Genomic DNA, 20,068 nt, shown 5'->3' with positions numbered 1-20,068 from the left:
TACAGACACTTATAAATGCTTACATACCTTAGCCTTGGGTTTGTCCGTCGATGTTTGCGCAAACAGCTGGATACTTTAATGTACGTAGAAATTACAGACCGGTGTCTATACACGATCAATTAGTTTTAAATGCAAATTACCACATATGTTCGCTTTTACATTTAATTTGCTATTATTTTAAACAAATTATATTCAATTAAATTCTTAAAGAACAACATTTAATATTTTCGATAAACAAAAAACTTTAAGAGTTACGAAAACAGTAATTTAAAACGATTAAACAAAATTCATTTTTGTTTTATAATTATTTTAATCTAATTTTATTGCATTAATCACTATTTTGTAAGAAAAAAAATAAGCTTGATAATTGGTGAGACGTCTCTTTATTTTATTTTTTTATTTTATTAAAAACAGCTTAAAAATGCGGCAACCGCAGATGAAGATTTTTCCATCGCTGTTATTGCCTTGGGGTTGCGAGCACCACTTTTCGGTTAGCCGGAATACCCTTGTTAATGTCAGGATTAATTCGCAAATATAATATTTTGCAATTTGCAACAGAGGCACAGCCCTTGCGTGAATTAAAATATACTTTTTATTTCCGAATTTAAAATTTCTTAACGGATTTTAGTATTATTAAAAAAAAAATCGTCATTGATTGAAAAATACATTTGTACGCGTTTCAATTCACCAACCAAAAAAATCCACCCCCTCTCACCAAAAAACAACGCTTGTTTTTTCAAAAAAAAAATTCCAAATGGTTGCTTAAACTTTTTGAATTCTTTCAAAACTTGTGCGAGTATAAAAGTGCAAAGTAGTTAGATCCAAAAGATAAAATATAATCATATAAAGGCATACATCACAAGGAAAATCGCCAATCATTGATATATTTGGATTGCAATAGCTATAGCAATAGCGAAATATCGTTCCATCACTAATATAAATAAATTATAATTAATCCTACCAAACACCTATATTCCTTTCTATTACGAGAACTAACAGGAAATCTGAGAAATTTTGCAAAATGTTAACAAGATTAGCATTTGATTTCTCATTTTTGGACACTGTGTGTGGTGAAATTCAAGACGAGTGTGGTGAAACTCAAGACGAGTTGTAATAGAATTCTTTCTGTCATAATTTTGTGAAGGTGTTTATGCTTTTTTTTCTTCATCCGCAAACGAAAATTGGCGGAGGAAGAAAACGGGATTCGATTGAAAAATTATACAAAAAAATATGAGAAAATGTATTTTAAAATGGAATTATGTTTGTGCTAACGCAAAAGGATTTTACGGTGTAAGCAAAAAAATAAAATACAATTATTTTCAATTGGCGCAGTGATTACTTCAGTTTCGTTCGCGTTCTTCCATTCTCGACGTTTGCTATGTGCAATATCTTCTTCGTGACTGTCGCGAGTTGAATTTCTATTTTTTTCAATATTCAAGGCAAGAAAGTAAAAAGGATTTTCCTAATATATCAATATTAGAGAATAATATAATGAAATAATATTGTGCTAATAATGATGTTTACGTTGCTATGGTTGCAACAAAATTGGAAGATAAAAAAAAATATAAAATAAAGGCCGATTTATTCATTTACATTTCTGTCCACGAAAAAAGTCGAAGATAGAGAAAATGCAGTAACAGCTGCATCCGTGTATCGTACGTGAACAGCAGTTAGCAGAGTACGAAGGCATTTTCTGCAGAAGAAGCAACAACGGCGGGCAGGTAATGTGGAAGAGAGTGCAAGTGTTGGGGCATGGCCCATGGTTATTTATGCAAACATACGTTCATTTCTCACTTATAAGCATTTGCATATAACGTTAACATACTGTATTTCCTTTAGTTAATAGTTATTCAACCAAAAGTTTATCAAACTGCATTTTAAATTGAACTATTTGCATTATTTTTCGTTGTTGCAAATGAATATGTAGTTATGTATTGATAAAAAGTAACCAAACACGTTGGCTATAAACTCAGTGAAAGCTGAAACAAACAGATCATATATGTATGTTTATGCAGCTACATGCATTTAAGCAAAAGGTGTGTACACAACTTTAAAAATAAGCTGTATATGTATATAATATAACCCACAAAGAGTTAATATTTGATTTGTAAGAATAATTATTGTAAACATAGTCGTTTATAAAATTTAACTCTGTCAAGAGATATTTGCAAGAAAAGAAAAAACTTGTAATTGTTTAATTGTGTTGATTTTGTTGTACCCGCAATGGCGACCCTCAATCTCGATTAAAAAAATAGGGTAATAGTCTAGTTGAGGGTCGACTGCTAATACGCTACCAAAAATATCGTGTCAAACGACGCGTCTTGACATCAGTATTAATAATCCGAAGGCGGAAAATAAAAATTTTAACGCGTTCAAAAGATATCAACGAAAAACCGAAAAAAGACCCGCGGGTACCTCCGAAACCATAGTATTTTTGCGCAGAACACCTTTCTGCGTTGGCAGCCTTCGGCCGCGCTTATAAAAAATAACCCTGGGCTACGCCATGCCAAGTCCGGGTGTGTGGTATAACCGTGGCTACCGCCACGGTGATGCACAAATTTTTTGGTGGGTAAAAACACAACAACAACCACATGGAAATCGCCAACTTCAACTGCAAATATCTCCGGACAGAGATAAAATTTTTCTTTTCCGCCTTCGGATTATTGTTCTCGAGATTAATACGCGTCTTTTGACACCTCACTCGATTGGTAGCGTATTAGCAGTCGACCCCTCAACTAGACTATTACCAAAAATAGCCCTGTGTGGGTCCAACACAGGTATGGGCATCAAAATTGTTGTTGTTGTTGTTGTAGCAGTGTTTCGCCCCATCCAATAGATGTGACCAATCACAAATTGTCATCAATATCCTCTAGCGGAATTCCCAGGAAGCTTGCTGTTTCAACAGGGGTGGACCATAATGAGAGGGGTGTTAGGGGCGTTGGTTCCACATTACAATTAAAGAGATGGTTCGTGTCATGTGGGGACACATTGCAAGCGGGGAATACATTTTGTATGTCGGGGTTGATTCTGGATAGGTAAGAGTTTAACCTGTTACAGTATCCATATCGAAGTTGAGCTAGAGTGACTCGTTCCGCGTTCCTCTTCCGCAAGTTTTGAGTACTGTTCTTTGAGTAATGGATTCACCGGGCAATTCCTGGCATAAAGGTCCGACGCCTGTTTGTGCAATTCACTAAGGACCTGCTTGTGTTTTTTGGCTTCATACGGCTGAGTTCTCAGGTGCCGTATTTCCTCATAATGCTTACGGAGATGACTTCTTAAGCCCCCGGGCGGTGTTGGCTCATCAATCAGATACTTGTTGGGATTCCCAGGTTTCTGGGTATTCAACAGAAACTGTTTGGTTAGCATCTCATTTCTCTCCCTGATGGGGAGTATTCATTCGCGCCTCATTATGTAGATGGTGCTCTGGGGACGTAAGAAGATAGCCCGTGGCGATTCTGAGATCAGTATTTTGGCAGGCCTGTAGCTTCTTCCAGTGAGTAGTTTTAAGGGTTGGCGACCATATAGACGATAATGCCTTGAGTGCAGCTTGACTGTCGCTGAGTATAGCGATTTTCTCGTTGGTATATCCCCGCTGTAAATTTATCTCTGCACACCGGCTTATGGCGACAACTTCGGCTTGGAAAATGCTCGGATATTTTCCGAGTGGTAGGGATATTTTGGTTCGGGGGCCAAAGATCCCCGCTCCTATGCCCTCCGGTGTCTTCGAGCCCTCGGTGTACCATATTATAGTGTGTTCCTGGTTAAGCGCTTCAATCCTGGAGGTTTCCCACGTACATTTGTTCCCCAGCTCTATTTTGAAGCGCTCCTTTAACTTAATTATCTTCCTCGTATCATCTCTGGGAAGTTGGATAAGTGGATTCTGCTCCTGCAGCTTCGCCATGCTACGTGACTGTATCACTTTGCCTCTTCCACATCCATCTTTAGCAATGTTTACTAAAGTACTCCTGGCTGCCTGCTCAATTATTATATGTAGAGGCGTTAACTCAAGCAACACTTCTATTGCTGCCGTCGGGCATGTTCGCATGGCTCCCGTAATGCAGACACACGCTAAGCGTTGAAGCTTCGTGAGCGATTTTTGTACGGTCACCATGGTTGTTCTTGATGCCCACGCAACTGCTCCGTACACTATGATAGGTCTCACTATCATAGTGTACATCCATCTTAGGATCTTTGGGCTGCATCCCCAGGATCTTCCTGCAATACGTCTGCACACTATTATTGCTTTTGTGGCCTTTGATATGGTGTTGTCGACGTGTTTCTCCCATAAGAGCTGAGAGTCAAACGTGACTCCCAAGTATTTCACCTCAGACGTGTACTCCATCTGTACTCCATCCATTCTGATTTGCCTAATCCCTTCCAGTTTTATTTTCCTGGTGAAGGGCACAATGGATGTCTTGTTAGGGTTGATGCTTAGCCCTACCTCAGTACACCATTCTTTCGTTAACCACAATGCCCTTTGCATTATTTCGCAAAGGGTGCTCTCAAATTTGCCCCCTTGTGGACATCCTTTCGTTGTTTTAATCTCTACTGTACCGTCCCCACTTGAGGTTTCGGCAATCCTCGTACGCAATAAGGCGTTTATCCACATACGTATTGGACGTTGTATCTCTCTTCTCTCGAGTACCCGATTCACACTTTCGTGTGTCATGTTGTCGAAAGCCCCCTCTATGTCCAAAAATGCGCATAGAGTTATCTCCCCGCACTCGAACGCACTTTGGATTTCTGTGGACAGCTGATACAGGGCAGTTTCTGTCGACCTGCCTTTTGTGTATGCATGTTGATCTTTATGTAGTGACACTCTATCGAGAGCCTTTGATCTAATCTCATGGTCTACAATCTTCTCCATTGCTTTGAGAGCAAAGGATGTCAGGCTTATAGGCCTAAAGGACTTAGGACTGGAGTAGTCCTTTTCAGCCACCTTAGGTATAAAGACCACTTTTGCTCTTCTCCACACCGTCGGGATGTATGCCAGTGCGAGGCTATCCCTCATAATCCTGACCAGGTGTGGGATCAATTCCTCGCCCTGCTACAGAAAGGCTGGATATATACCATCCACTCCCGGAGATTTGTAGCTCTGGAAAACCTACTGCCCAATTAACTGTGCCACCGTTGAAGACTTCTTTGGCCAGCTTCCAATCTGTGGGTGTCGGTTTCTCTTCTCGAGCCTCCTCCGTTGAGGTATCCGAGGATGCGTCCGGGAAATGCGCTGCAAGCAGCGCACGTGCTCTTTCTTTCTCAGTCCTTGAGTAGGTTCCATCAGGGAGCTGAATCGATAGTCGTGTCTCCCTTTGGTCCTTGGCTAAGGCTTTGTGAAGCCTTGCCGCCTCTGGAACCTCCGAAATGTAAGGCGCGATAACCTCCGAAGAGATCTAAGGCCGAGCTTCTCTTCCAATTTGCGTCGTGCTCCTCTTGATTTTTCCCTACAAATTGGCCGGACGGGACCTACATGTTTTATGCCAACTCCGAACGGCATCTGCAAGGCAGATGAGTTTTCACTGAGAGCTTTTCATGGCAGAAATACAATCGGAACGCTTGCCAGACACTGCCGAGGGGCGACCCCGCTTAGAAAAATTTTCTTCTAATTGAAAAATCCTATTTCTAAAATTTTGATGTTGCTTTGCCCGGGAGTTGAACCCAGGGCATACGGTGTGATAGGCGGAGCACGCTACCATCACACCACGGTGGCCGCCGCATGTTGTTAGATTCGCTGTGTATTGCTCCCAGTTTCCCGTGCGCCTCGCTTGGTTGAAGAGTTTGCGCACGGTTTTCCTCATTTCCGAGAGTTTCCTCGACCACCAGGGGGTTTTATTTCCTGGGCCCTTGGATTCTCGACAGATAGAGTTAAACGCTTCAATAATGACACGGTTGAAGTTATTAACCCTGGTCTCTAATTCCATATAACTTGTTCCTCTGTTCCTACTATCTATAATAGAAAGATTTTCCTGTATTATATTCCTGAACATGTCCCAGTTTGTGTTCCTGGGGTTTCGCCTTGGTGGTCCTTCTATGGGTATAGCCCCGATGACGGACTGGATAATAAGATGGTCCGACATTGAGGGTTCAGAGGAAACCCCCTTCCAGAGACCAGCTCATCAGCCAGATCGTTACCCACGGTTATGTCCAGGACTTCGTCTCTAGACCTAGTGATGAAGGTTGGTGAATTCCCAACGTTGTATATGCTTAGGTCATTACTAATAATAAATTCAAGAACGGACTCACAATTGGTGTCTATGCTGTTCCTTACCTCGTGGTGCGCATTCACGTCGCATCCCATGATCAACGGTAATTTTGCCCATCTGCAATATTCCGTCAGTTTCTTCACACCCTCTGGAGGGACCTCGTAGTTGTCTCCCACAAAGTAGGCCGCTGCGAAGACGATGTTCGTTGACTCTCCTTGTATTACCATCGTCGCCTGAACTGCTACGAGGTCTTGACTCATAAACTCTGTAATGCAGAAATAGTTAATGGAGTTGTTAAGCACTACACACGCTCTTGGTTTTTCTTGAGAAAGATCCCAAATTACATTATTATTTCTCTCTTTTAGGCCTCTTACCTGACCCTTATACACCCAAGGTTCTTGGATGAGTGCTATGCCCAGATCTTCCGAAGCAAACCTGTGTGCTATTACTGCCGAAGCAGCTTTAGCATGGTGCAGGTTGATCTGGGCAACCTTTGTGTATGGGCCGGTCAGTGCTGAAGCCTTAACAGCTCGTCCTCACCGGACAGCCGCAGGTTCTCTTCTCCTCTGTCCTCAAACCCTAGGTCTTCTAAGTTTAGACCTTCCAGTAGCTCCTCTGTTGATAGAGCTTGCGTAGGCTCTTGACCGGTGATTAACCCGGTTGTTGACCCTGTGGCTGACGAGACACTGGCTGGGCACTGGTTGGATGTTGCTGCTCTGGATGTTGTTGCTGCCTCCTCGATTTGCTCCCCAGTGCTCTGGGATTGTCCTGGAATGTGGGCTATGTGTACAACAAAATCTGGCGATTTTTGCTTATATCTTTTAACAGAAGTAAAATTTTTAATTTGCTAAATTGGCTGGTCAAAACTCGTCTTTTTATACTCACTTTGACAATTCTTGATAAAAATTAGGTGGTCGTGCACCGTCTGGTAAAACGTTACCGTAAACGCTGCCAAAGGCCGACAATACAAAAAGGTGTTCTACGCAAAAATCATTACGAGAGATCCGGTGTAATTTTTCGGTTTTGTGTGGATATATTCTATAAGAAGAATCAGTTTTTATTTCCGCCTTCAGATTACACTGGTCAACGGCCAAAATTTACCAGAGACGCCGTTATGAAATTCGTATGTAAACCACCGTCTGATTTTGAAAATCGAGTTCATTTTTGATTCTATGGTACCGTTTTTGAGATATGTAATTGCAATTTACCATTATTCGAAAAAACCAAAAAGATGGCTCCCTTTAATTACGTATATCTCACGAACGGGTCAAGCAATTGCAAAAAAGTTTACGATAAAATTTGCTATAAATGCATCATACATTGTTTTTTGCTCAACCAGATAGTTTTCTAGATATTAGCATATCATTTCAGATTTTTTTTTTTTAATGAAAAAATATGAAAAAAATTACTCTGCGAGGGCAGCATTCCAAAACCATCGAACCAATCGAAGAAAATCGATGGAAAACTAAGTAAGTTATAAGCGACCAAATAAAAATACCCAGGTTGCGCATTTTCAACGTATACCTCAAAACGTATGTATGGTATAAAGAAGAGTGAAATATCTAGCTATGCTCTGTTTCTATTTAGTTAAAAGTTCAATTTATGAATGAAATTACCCATATTTTTAACTTTTTTTTAAATTTATTTATGTTTATACTATATTCTAACAATATTTATCTTAACTAGATTTTACTATGTAGTCGAAATAATTATGTGTTCTACTTTGACGCTTATTCAGTTTAGGATCGGTTTCTCTTATGAGAAACCAGCAGTAATCACCCATCATTGGAACGTCCCAGAGTCCTTGACATCGATTCTCAATTAATTTCATTTGCTGATGAAACCTTTCGCCATGTTCGTCACTTTCGTTGTTGTTGTTGTTGTTGTAGCAATGCTCGCCCCACCTAATAGCCGCGACCGATCACAAATTGTCATCAATATCCTCTAACGGGAGTCCAAGGAAACTTGCCGTTTCAACAGGGGTGGACCATAAGGAAAGGGGTGGTAGAGGTGTTGGTTCCACATTACAATTAAAGAGATGGTTGGTGTCATGTGGGGACACATTGCAAGCGGGGCATACATTTTGTATGTCGGGGTTGATTCTAGATAGGTAAAGGTTTAACCTGTTACAGTATCCAGAACGAAGTTGAGCAAGAGTGACACGCGTTTCCCTGGGGAGTATGCGTTCCTCTTCCGCGAGTTTTGGATAATTTTCTTTAAGTACTGGATTCACCGGGCAATTCCCGGCATAAAGGTCCGACGACTGTTTATGGAGTTCACCAAGGACCTGCTTGTGTTTTTTCGCTTCATATGGCTGGGTTCTCAGGTGCCGTATTTCCTCAAAATGCTTACGGAGATGACTCCTTAAGCCCCTAGGCGGTGCTGGTTCATCAATCAGATGTGTGTTGGGATGCCCAGGTTTCTGGGTATTCAACAGGAACTGTTTGGTCAGCATCTCATTTCTCTCCCTGATGGGGAGTATTCTCGCCTCATTATGCAGATGGTGTTCTGGGGGCATAAGAAGACAGCCCGTGGCGATTCGGAGAGCAGTGTTTTGGCAGGCCTGTAGTTTCTTCCAGTGGGTAATTTTTAGGCTTGGCGACCATATGGGTGACGCGTAGCACGTAATCGGCTGGCTAATTGCTTTGTATGTAGTCATGAGCGTTTCTTTATGTTGTTGTTGTTGTTGTAGCAATGCTCGCCCCACCTAATAGCCGCGACCGATCACAAATTGTCATCAATATCCTCTAACGGGAGTCCAAGGAAACTTGCCGTTTCAACAGGGGTGGACCATAAGGAAAGGGGTGTTAGAGGCGTTGGTTCCACATTACAATTAAAGAGATGGTTGTTGTCATGTGGGGACACATTGCAAGCAGGGCATACATTTTGTATGTCGGGGTTGATTCTGGATAGGTAAGAGTTTAACCTGTTACAGTATCCAGAACGAAGTTGAGCAAGAGTGACACGCGTTTCCCTGGGGAGTATGCGTTCCTCTTCTTCGAGTTCTGGATATTTTTCTTCAAGTACTGGATTCACCGGGCAATTCCCGACATAAAGGTCCGACGCCTGTCTATGGAGTTCATCAAGGACCTGCTTGTGTTTTTCCGCTTCATACGGCTGGGTTCTAAGGTGCCGTATTTCCTCAAAATGCCTACGGAGATGACTCCTTAGGCCCCTAGGCGGTGCTGGTTCGTCAATCAGATGTCTGTTGGGATGCCCAGGTTTCTGGGTATTCAACAGAAACTGTTTGGTCAGCATCTCATTTCTCTCCCTGATGGGGAGTATTCTCGCCTCATTATGCAGATGGTGTTCTGGGGACATAAGAAGACAGCCCGTGGCGATTCTGAGAGCAGTATTTTGGCAGGCCTGTAGTTTCTTCCAGTGGGTGGTTTTTAGGCTTGGCGACCATATGGGTGACGCGTAGCACGTAATCGGCTGGCTAATTGCTTTATATGTGGTCAAGAGCGTTTCTTTATCTTTTCCCCAGGTACTGCCAGCAAGGGATTTGAGGATTTTATTACGGCTCTGAATTCTTGGAACAATTGCGGTTGCGTGCGCACCAAAATGTAGATCCTGATCAAACGTCACACCCAAGATTTTGGGGTGTAGGACAGTCGGTAGCGTAGTGCCATCGACGTGGATGTTCAATATGGTCGACATTTGGGGCGTCCATGTTGTAAATAAGGTCGCGGAAGATTTAGTCGGTGACAATGCCATGTTTCGCGAGGCGAAAAAACTGGAGAGATCGGGAGATAGCCGTTTATTTTATTGCATAGCTCATCGATCTTTGGGCCTGGGCAACGATTGTGACTCCTTCCGGTAGTGAAGGTAGCTTAGATATGTAGAAATTAAACAAAAGCGGGGATAGGACACCACCCTGTGGCACCCCTTGTTTAATTCTCCTTTGTTTTGATATTTCGTTTCTGAATTGCACTGATGCCTGCCGACCACCCAGATAATTTGCGGTCCACCTTTTAAGACATGGGGGAAGGGTAGACCCTTCCAGGTCTTGCAGCAACGAGCCATGGTTGACCGTATCAAAAGCTTTTGATAGGTCTAACGCTACGAGTACTGTTCTATGGTGGGGATATTGATTCAAACCGCAATTTATCTGGGTGCTAATGACATTTAGCGCGGAGGTAGTGCTATGGAGTTTTCTGAAGCCATGCTGATGAGGGGCTATCTGCAAATGTGCTTGGAAATAAGGGAGCAAAATGGCTTCAAGCGTCTTTGCCACTGGCGATAGGAGAGATATCGGACGATATGACTCACCTACGTTAGCTGGTTTCCCAGGCTTTAGTAGCGGGACCACCTTGGCCATTTTCCATTTCTCGGGTATGACAAAGGTGGAAAGAGACAGGTTGAAGACATGCGCTAAATATTTGAAACCCTCTTTCCCTAGGTTTTTAAGCATCGGCATGGCTATGCCGTCTGGGCCCACTGCTTTGGATGGTTTAGCGCGACCAATGGCGTCCTCAACCTCTCTAGCGGTGATGGTAATTGGTGACGCGCTGAGTTTGTGTTTATGTGCGTGTCTATTGGCTCTCCGTCTATCTTTGTCGACCGTAGGATGCATTATATATTGTCGGCAGAAAGCGCTCGCGCATTTTTTCGCATCCGACAGCACCTTATCGCCAAAGGCGATGGAAACTTTGTCTTTGTGCTTAGTCGGATTCGATAGGGACTTTACGGTGGACCAAAGTTTACCTACACCGGTAGAGAGGTTACAACCTCTTAGGTGCTCTTCCCATTTCGTCCGCTTGTGTTCGTCCACAAGCAATCTGATGCGTTGGTTTATATCCCTTATTTGGGGGTCGCCTGGATCAAGCTGTCTTATAAGGTCGCGTTCCCTCGCTAAGCTCGCGGCCTCCGCCGGGAAGTGGGGCCGGATTTCGGGAATTCTCCCGGCGGGAATGAAATGTGCCGAGGCGGATTCAATGACCTTACGGAAGGCACGCTTCCCTTGGCGGGCATCAGTCGGGATAGGGAGGGCAGCAAAGCTGCTGTCTGTTGCAGATTTATATTCTTCCCACTTTCCTTTTTTGAAGTTTATGAAAGTTCGTTTTTCGGTGACGATGAAGTCGGCGGTACGCTCGAACGAAATAAGTATGGGCAGGTGGTCGGATGCCAATGTTACCATCGGCTGCCAGTTGACGCAGTTTACGAGTTCTGCGCTCACGATTGAGATATCTGGCGAGCTATGACAGCTTCCTACCATAGGTGTGGGGGCGTCTCCGTTTATTGTGCAGAACGTCGTTTCGTCTATTTGATCCGCCAACATCTCACCCCTACTGTCCGCCCGCAAGTTTGAATGCCATAGGTCGTGATGGGCATTGAAATCGCCTAAGATAATGCGATTGTTGCCAGTGAGTAAGGCCTCGATATTAGGGCGGTATCCACTGGGGCAACAGGTGACAGGAGGGATGTAGATGTTGATGATTTCTAGATTTGCATCGCCTGACCGGACAGATAGGCCTTGAAGTTCTAAGACATTGTCACTGCGGTCGATGCCAGGATCAAATATATGATATTGCACAGAGTGGTGTATAATAAACGCGAGGCCGCCTCCATTTTCGCTCTCGCGGTCTTTCCTGTGGACATTATAACCAGAGCAGGTCTACAATGCAGATCTTGCTGTGAGTTTAGTCTCTTGAATCGCAGCAATGCGGATGTTGTGCCGCTTCATGAAATCGACTATCTCCGTAATCTTCCCAGTTAGTCCATTACAGTTGAACTGCAGAATTCTGAAGTGCATGAGGGGTGACGCCGCCACTCTAGGGGTAAGTGAGGGGTGACTACGCCTAGGTTGTGGAAGGCCAGGACGCAATTGCTGTTGTGGCCTTGGGACTGGGCGCCCTTGGGTAAGCATTGGGGTACCCGGATGATTTGAGTTTGCGACCTGGCAACATGGCGCGATGAAACCCGTCGAGGGGTTGCCGTCGCGGAGACCAGAACATCTAGGAAAGTGGCACCACCCAAGGCAGGAGCTGCATTGAGCGGATGTCGCAAACCTATATATTCTGTGCTGGCAGACGGTGCAAACGCAGGCAGGGACTAAGAGTCTGTTTCCCTGACCTGCACGATTGCTGCCAGAAAAGAGGGGGGAGAAGAAGACGGGGGCAGGGGCTGATGCTCAGCATTGCTACCAGCTCTACTACGAAGGTAGTAGTTATGAGTGGTATCAGCTGTTTGAGTTGTTGGCGTCGTCGGGCGCGAGCAGCAGCGGGTACTTGTTGTGGCTTGCTGAGCAGCGAAGCTGCTGGAAGGTAGTGGGGATACGCTTAGGCGTAGACTACGGGACGCCCTTGGGCGTGAGCAGCAAGGAGCCACAAAAGATTTATAAAAGTTACGTGGACGTCGGGTTTTGGGATCAAGCCCAGAACAACCTGTCCGATGCAACCATCCCTTGCACGAGACACACTGAACAGAGTATGACCGTCCTAAAAAGATTATTTTCTGGCAAATGCAGCAAAACCATTTCTCAGGACCGGGGTCAGGAGACGGACCCGGATTGGGTTCGATACCTTCCCGGAGTAAGAGAATATGTAGCAGTCCTGCTGCAAGGAGCTGCTGGGAGGATGACAATTTGTGGGAGGGACGAAACAAATTAAATGGGGTCACACTGAAATGACAGTCCTTGGTCGGGAAAAATCCCGAGTCGCTCCGGTACATAGAACCGACTGCCTTGGGAAGCGAGCGTTTCTTTATCTTTTCCCCAGGTACTACCAGCGAGGGATTTGAGGATTTTGTTACGGCTCTGAATTCTCGGAACAATTGCGGCTGCGTGCTCACCAAAATGTAGATCCTGATCAAACGTCACACCCAGGATTTTGGTGTGTGCGACAGTCGGTAGCGTAGTGCCATCGACGTGGATGTTCAGAATGGAGGACATTTGGGACGTCCATGTTGTAAATAAGGTCGCGGAAGATTTAGTCGGTGATAATGCCAGGTTTTGCGAGGCGAAAAAACTGGAGAGATCAGGGAGGTAGCCGTTTATTTTAATGCATAGCGCATCGATCTTTGGGCCTGGGCCTGTGGCCATTATTGTGCAGTCATCGGCGTAGGAAACGGTTGTGACTCCTTCCGGTGGTGAAGGTAGCTTAGATATGTAGAAATTAAACAAAAGTGGGGATAGGACACCACCCTGTGGCACCCCTTGTTTCATTCTCCTTGGTTTTGATGTTTCGTTTCTGAATTGCACCGATGCCTGCCGACCACCCAGATAATTTGCGGTCCACCTTTTAAGACATGGGGGAAGGGTAGACCCTTCCAGGTCTTGCAGTAACGAGCCATGGTTGACCGTATCAAAAGCTTTTGATAGGTCTAGCGCTACAAGTACTGTTCTATGGTGGGGATATTGATTTAAACCGCAATTTATCTGGGTGCTAATGGCATTTAGCGCGGTGGTAGTGCTATGGAGTTTTCTGAAGCCATGCTGACGAGGGGCTAGCTGCAAATTTGCTTGGAAATAAGGGAGAAAAATGGCTTCAAGCGTTGTTGTTGTTGTAGCGATTAGTTACTCCCCGAAGGCTTTGGGGAGTGTTATCGATGTGATGGTCCTTTGTCGGATACAGATCCGATACGCTCCGGTGACACAGCACCATTAAGGTGCGGGCCGACCATCTCGGGAACGATTTATATGGCCACATTAAACCTTCAGGCCATCCCTCCCTCCCCACCCCCAAGTTCCATGAGGAGCTTGGGGTCGCCAGAGCCTCGTCTGTTAGTGAAACGGGATTCGCCGCTCGAAGGTGAGGTTGACAATTGGGTTGGAGAAGCTATATATTGCGCTACACAACCCCTTCAAGCGTCTTTGCCACTGGCGATAGGAGAGATATCGGACGATACGACTCACCTATGTTAGCTGGTTTCCCAGCCTTTAGTAGCGGGACCACCTTAGCCATTTTCCATTTCTCGGGTATGACAAAGGAGGAAAGAGACAGGTTGAAGACATGCGCTAAATATTTGAAACCCTCTTTCCCTAGGCTTTTTAAGCATCGGCATGGCTATGCCGTCTGGGCCCACTGCTTTGGATGGTTTAGCGCGACCAATGGCGTCCTCAACCTCTTTAGCGGTGATGGTGATTGGTGGCGCGCTGAATTTGTTTTTATGTGCGTGTCTATTGGCTCTCCGTCTATCTTTGTCGACCGTAGGATGCATTATATATTGTCGGCAGAAAGCGCTCGCGCATTTTTTCGCATCCGACAGCACTTTGTCGCCAAAGGCGATGGAAATTTTGTCTTTGTGCTTAGTCGGATTCGATAGGGACTTTACGGTGGACCTCCCATTTCGCCCGCTTGTGTTCGTCCACAACCAATCTGATGCGTTGGTTTATATCCCTTATTTGGGGGTCGCCTGGATCAAGCTGTCTTATAAGGTCACGTTCTCTCGCTAAGTTTGCGGCCTCCGCCGGGGACTTTACGGAAGGCACGCTCCCCTTGGCGGGCATCAGTCGGGATAGGGAGGGCAGCAAAGCGGTTGTCTGTAAAAGATTTATATTCTTCCCACTTTCCTTTTTTGAAGTTTATGAAAGTGCGTTTTTCGGTGACGATGAAGTCGGCGGTACGCTCGAGCGAAATAAGTATGGGCAGGTGGTCGGATGCCAATGTTACCATTGGCTGCCAGTTGACGCAGTTTACGAGTTCTGCGCTCACGATTGAGATATCTGGCGAGCTGTGACAGCTTCCTACCATACGTGTGGGGGCGTCTCCGTTTATTGTGCAGAACGTCGTTTCTTCTATTTGATCCGCCAACATCTCACCCCTACTGTCCGCCCGCAAGTTTGAATGCCATAGATCATGATGGGCATTGAAATCGCCTAAGATAATGCGATTGTTGCCAGTGAGTAAGGCCCTGATATTAGGGCTTGCATTAGGTTGATGATTTCTAGGTTTGCATCGCCTGACCGGACAGATAGGCCTTGACGTTCTAAGACATTGTCCCTGCGGTCGATGCCAGGATCAAATATATAATATTGCACAGAGTGGTGTATGATAAACGCGAGGCCGCCTCCATTTCCGCTCTCGCGGTCTTTCCTGTGGACATTATACCCAGAGCAGGTCTGCAATGCGATCTTGCTGTGAGTTTAGTCTCTTGAATCGCAGCAATGCGGATGTTGTGCCGCTTCATGAAATCGACTATCTCCGTAATCTTCCCAGTTAGTCCATTACAGTTTAACTGCAGAATTCTGAAGTGCATAAGGGGAGACGCGCCACTCTGGGGGTAAGTGACGGGTGACTACGCCTGGGTTGTGGAAGGCCAGGACGCAATTGCTGTTGTGGCCCTGGGACTGGGCGTCCTTGGGCAAGCATTGGGGTACCCGGTTGATTTGGGTTTGCGACCTTATGAAAGCCTCTCTAAAGAGAATAGACTTCTGCTCCAAGAAGCTGTCAAATTGCGACGAAATGGGAAGCTGAAGTCAGTATTTACAATTAGAGGTGCAGTGTATGTGAGGTGTGATAGCGCTGCGAACAGCCGGCCAACTGCCATAAGCTGCGTAGACGACTTACATCAGTTTCGCTAGTTTAGTCTTAAGTATTTGTCCTAGTTGTAGTGAATTAATCTTTGTAAGGGTAGTTAAACTCAGTTATTGCACTTTTTCGATTTATTTACTTTCTTGTTTTCTTAAAGTTGCTTTTCACCTGTGCTGTCCTAATGTTGGTGGGTAATGATGCGAATAGCATTGGCGATAATAGTCTTGTACTTATGAATATTTTATGCAGTCGTCAAAAGGGTTTTAATGTCGTACACTTTAATGCGAGAAGCCTAAATATTGAGAAAATGGATCAGGTTAGGAGACATGGCTCAGGCATGAGATAAAGGATGCGCACTTTGAGATAGATGGGTATACGATGTATCGAAATGATCGAATTAATAAAAAGGGTGGTGGGGTAGCCATTTACTGCAAAAAATATCTAAAATCGAGCATGGTATCCCATGCAGGCGGAGTTACAACTGAGTACTTGTTGGTTCAGTTGTCCAGTCCCCTGTCTAAAGTCCTCTTGTCATGTGTGTACAATCCCAATAGATGTTTTAGTGTAAATGATTTCTTTAATACGTTGTCTGTAGTAGCTGTTGATTATGATGAAATAATAGTATGTGGTGATTTTAATGTAAATATGTTATCCCGTGATATGTATAGCTCCCGCCTTTTAGATGACATGTCTAGTGTTGGTCTTTCTTTAGTAAATTCCTCTGTACCGACTAGATATGGTAATAATTGTTGTCCTAGCCTACTAGATTATTTCATTGTGTTTGATTTGTCTTCGTTTGTGTCTGACCATGATTTAATTTTCTGTTCCTTTGACATTACTTTTGATCATGGCAATTTAGTTTCGGTTCCTTCAAGTTTTCCTGACTATCGCTCGATCAATTTTAACAATTTGAGTACTGAGATGTCTAGGCTAGACTGGACTTATTGCTGGAGCTTGCCATCGGTAAATGACAAGCTAAACTTTTGAAATAATATATTGCTATATTTTTATAATGCTCATGTACCGATGCGCACAGTTCAGCGAAAATCTCGATCATGCCCATGGTTCAACAAAACTGCTCGTGACATAATCTGTAAACGTAACAAAGCCTATGAAGTATGGAAACGGAATCGCACTGATATAAACTGGCGTTCATATACGAATATACGGAATGTAGCTACTGCAACTATAAAACATGAGAAGCAGGCATACTTTCGAAAAATGTTAAATTGTGAACTTCCTAATAATGTGTTGTTGCGTAACTTGAAAAGTCTTCGTGTACATGTTAAAGACAATCCTGATTGCTCGCTCGACTCTGAAGATCTGAATGCAGTATTCGTTAATTATGCTACCTCTACCCATTTTCCCAATCACCCACCCGATACATTGTCCTGTGAATTTTTTCCAGAAATTTGAATTTTGTGCTGTGTCGGAGCATGATGTGGTGAGATGCATTTATAAGGTACGCTCAAATGCTATTGGTGAAGATGGTATTCCTGTAAAATTTATAAAAATTGTTCTCCCAAAGATACTGCCAGCCCTGACCCACATTATTAACCACTGCATCACAACCTTGTGCTTTCCTGATGCCTGGAAGATCGCATCTGTCCTTCCTGTAGCTAAAACTAAGTCCGCCTGCCGTCTAAGTGATTTTTGTCCCATAAGCATCCTTCCTGCGTTGTCGAAGACCTTTGAGAGCTTGTTATCAGAACAGACAAGTTCAATCTACTTTCCCATTCCAGTCTGGATTTAGAGCAAAACATAGCTGTTCAACCGCAATAATCAAAATCTTGGATGATATTCGGTCGCCTTATGACAGTAACAAGATAACTATGTTGTGTCTGCTCGACTTTTCCAAAGCGTTTGATACTGTCAACCACACGTTGTTGTGCATGAAGCTAAAGTCTTATTTTGGTTTTGGGGACTCTGCCTTAGGTCTCATGAGGAGTTACTTGGGTGGTAGAGCGCAACGAGTGAAGGTGGGATCGCAAGTCTCTAGTCTTAAGATGTTATCTAATGGTGTCCCCCAAGGTTCTATACTTGGACCGTTATTATTTAGCCTATTTATTAATGACATATTGACCACCTGCAGGTATGCTCAAATGCATGCTTATGCAGATGATATTCAACTTTATATGTCTGGAACACATGCGCAAGTTTCTGAACTTTGTGCCAAGTTTAATAGTGATTTGTCAGCTATTTCGTCTTGGGCGCAAAAAAATTATCTTTCCCTTAATAGTGATAAATCGTATGTGCTACCTATATCTAAAAGGCAAATTAACTCATCAAATCTACCAGCTTTATATATCAATTATAAGTGCCTTAAGTACGTGTCTAAAGTAAGGAATCTGGGGGTTGTTATTAACTCTAGTCTCTCTTGTGATGATCATATTAACGCTGTTATCAGTAAAGTTTACTACACTCTACGTAATCTACGAATGTCTGCCCCCTTCACCCCACTTGGAATTAGGAAGCGGCTTGCTATAAAACTAATGCTACCAATTATCTGCTATTCGGATTGTATATACAGCAAATTAGATTCAAAATCGGCACATAAGATTGATGTCGCCTTTAATCATATCACGCGGTATGTGTTCGGGTTGGCTAGGTATGATCATATATCAGCGTGGCGAACGAGTCTCTTGGGTTGTGAAATATCTGAGTATCTTAAGGCAAGGAACTGTATATTTTTGTGTCGTGTGATTGCTGATAAAATGCCTACTTATTTATATAACAAGCTAACATTCTGTAGATCTGCTCGCATAAATGACTTGATTGTGTCCAGCTACAATTACCTAAACTCTGCAAGACTTTTCTTTGTCAATGCTATCCGCATTTGGAACTCTATCCCCAACACGGTTCGCAATAGCTTAAATAGAAGCAACCTTAAGAATGTTATATTTTCTTTCTTTGGTAAAGTTTATACAAATTAGAATCTGAGTTTAGCTACTTATTAATCTAGTCAATCATTGTTGCTAAATGTCCTTGTCACTATTCTTGTGAAACTTATATATTATCACTTTTATTACTTTATGGAATAATATATACATTTTTAAGTTTTAAGTTTTAAAAAATTATACTCATTATTATGCAACCATTGTTGCACTATAAAAGATCATACAAGATCTTATTGTGCTAATACTGTCAATAAATAAATGAGATGAAAGAAACAAGTTATAGAATTTTGGGAAATTAATTTTAATAAGCCTTTAATATTTACCAATTTTCGCATAATTATTGATTAAGTCGTTCACTATCTGCTCGTAGTTAGGGCTTTTGTGTCTACCGAGAAAAGAAGCAACGACCTTTTCAAAGGATTCCCACGCTGCTGCTCCAACTGATGAGAGTAGTCCTTTGAATTGATTATTGTTGATCAACTTTTTTATTTGTGGTCCAACAAAAATACCTTCCTTTATCTTGGTTTGAGAAATATCTGGAAAAATTGTTTTCAAATAGGCGAATGCTTCGACATCTTTGTCCAAAGCCTTAACAAAGTTTTTAATGAGATCGAGCTTGATGTGTAAGGGTGGAAGTATAATATTCTCTTTCTTGACAAGAGGGGTGTATTTCATGTTATCCACACCAACGGTAAACTCAACTCTTTCCGGCCAATCCTTTCTGACGTAGTGGTCCTTACGAGCTCGGCTATCCCACTTGCAGAGGAAGCAGCAGTGCTTGGTGTAGCCACTTTGTAGACCGCATAGCATTGCAACGACTTTGAGATCAGACCATATTTTCCAATCATGCTCTTCATATTTGATAAATTTGAGTAGTTTTTGCATTTCCTCGTAGGTTTCCTTTGTATTTACTGCATGTGTGATCGGGATAGAAGGCTTTTTGTTACCAATATGCAATAATACAGCCTTCAAACTCAGTTTATTGGTGTCTATGAACAATCGCCACTCTTTTGAATCATATGTTTGACCAAACTCTTTGAATAAACCAGGAATGTCGTTGCAGTAGCATATACTGTCTTTCTTGGTATAGTGTTTGGAAAATGGTTCGTGACGAGTTCTACAATATATCACCTTAACATCGGATGACACAAATTTAAATTGTTGCATACGAGAAGTGTGGATATCGGCCTTTTTCTTGGATAGTTCCAAATCTCTTATCCAATCATTAAGTTGGGCTTGTGACAGAACGTTTCTCTCGTTTCCCATGCGAAATTCAGTATAACTTGATTCCCCGCACTCAGATATTACTGTTGACAATGGAACTAGATCCGCAACTGCCGTTGAATGTAGTACTGGTAAAGTCACCGTAGACACGCTGGTATGGGTTACTCTTCTTGATCTTCCAACGCCAAGTACTTTTGTTTGACAAATATAACACTTTATTGAATGGCAAGTAGGTTCTCTCCATATCATTGGTGTATCAAATTTTATGTGTTGT

General features: G+C 43.2%; 1 protein-coding gene across 1 annotated transcript in view; it reads left to right on the top strand.

Annotated features, from left to right (window-relative positions):
• The first annotated feature begins 1,156 nt into the window (after positions 1 to 1,156).
• Positions 1,157 to 20,068, top strand: part of LOC137250655 (BTB/POZ domain-containing protein 7) — a 97,487-nt gene continuing 78,575 nt past the window's right edge. Inside the window, exon 1 of the mRNA XM_067783830.1 lies at positions 1,157 to 1,721. The gene's annotated coding sequence lies outside the window, so the exon portion shown is untranslated. The remainder of the gene's footprint in view (positions 1,722 to 20,068) is intronic.

The sequence above is a fragment of the Eurosta solidaginis genome, chromosome 4 (assembly GCF_040869045.1).
Source record: "Eurosta solidaginis isolate ZX-2024a chromosome 4, ASM4086904v1, whole genome shotgun sequence".
Classification (NCBI taxonomy): Eukaryota; Metazoa; Arthropoda; class Insecta; order Diptera; family Tephritidae; genus Eurosta; species Eurosta solidaginis.
The sequence above is the reverse complement of the archived record's forward strand: the minus strand, read 5'-3'. Positions and strand labels throughout refer to the sequence as shown.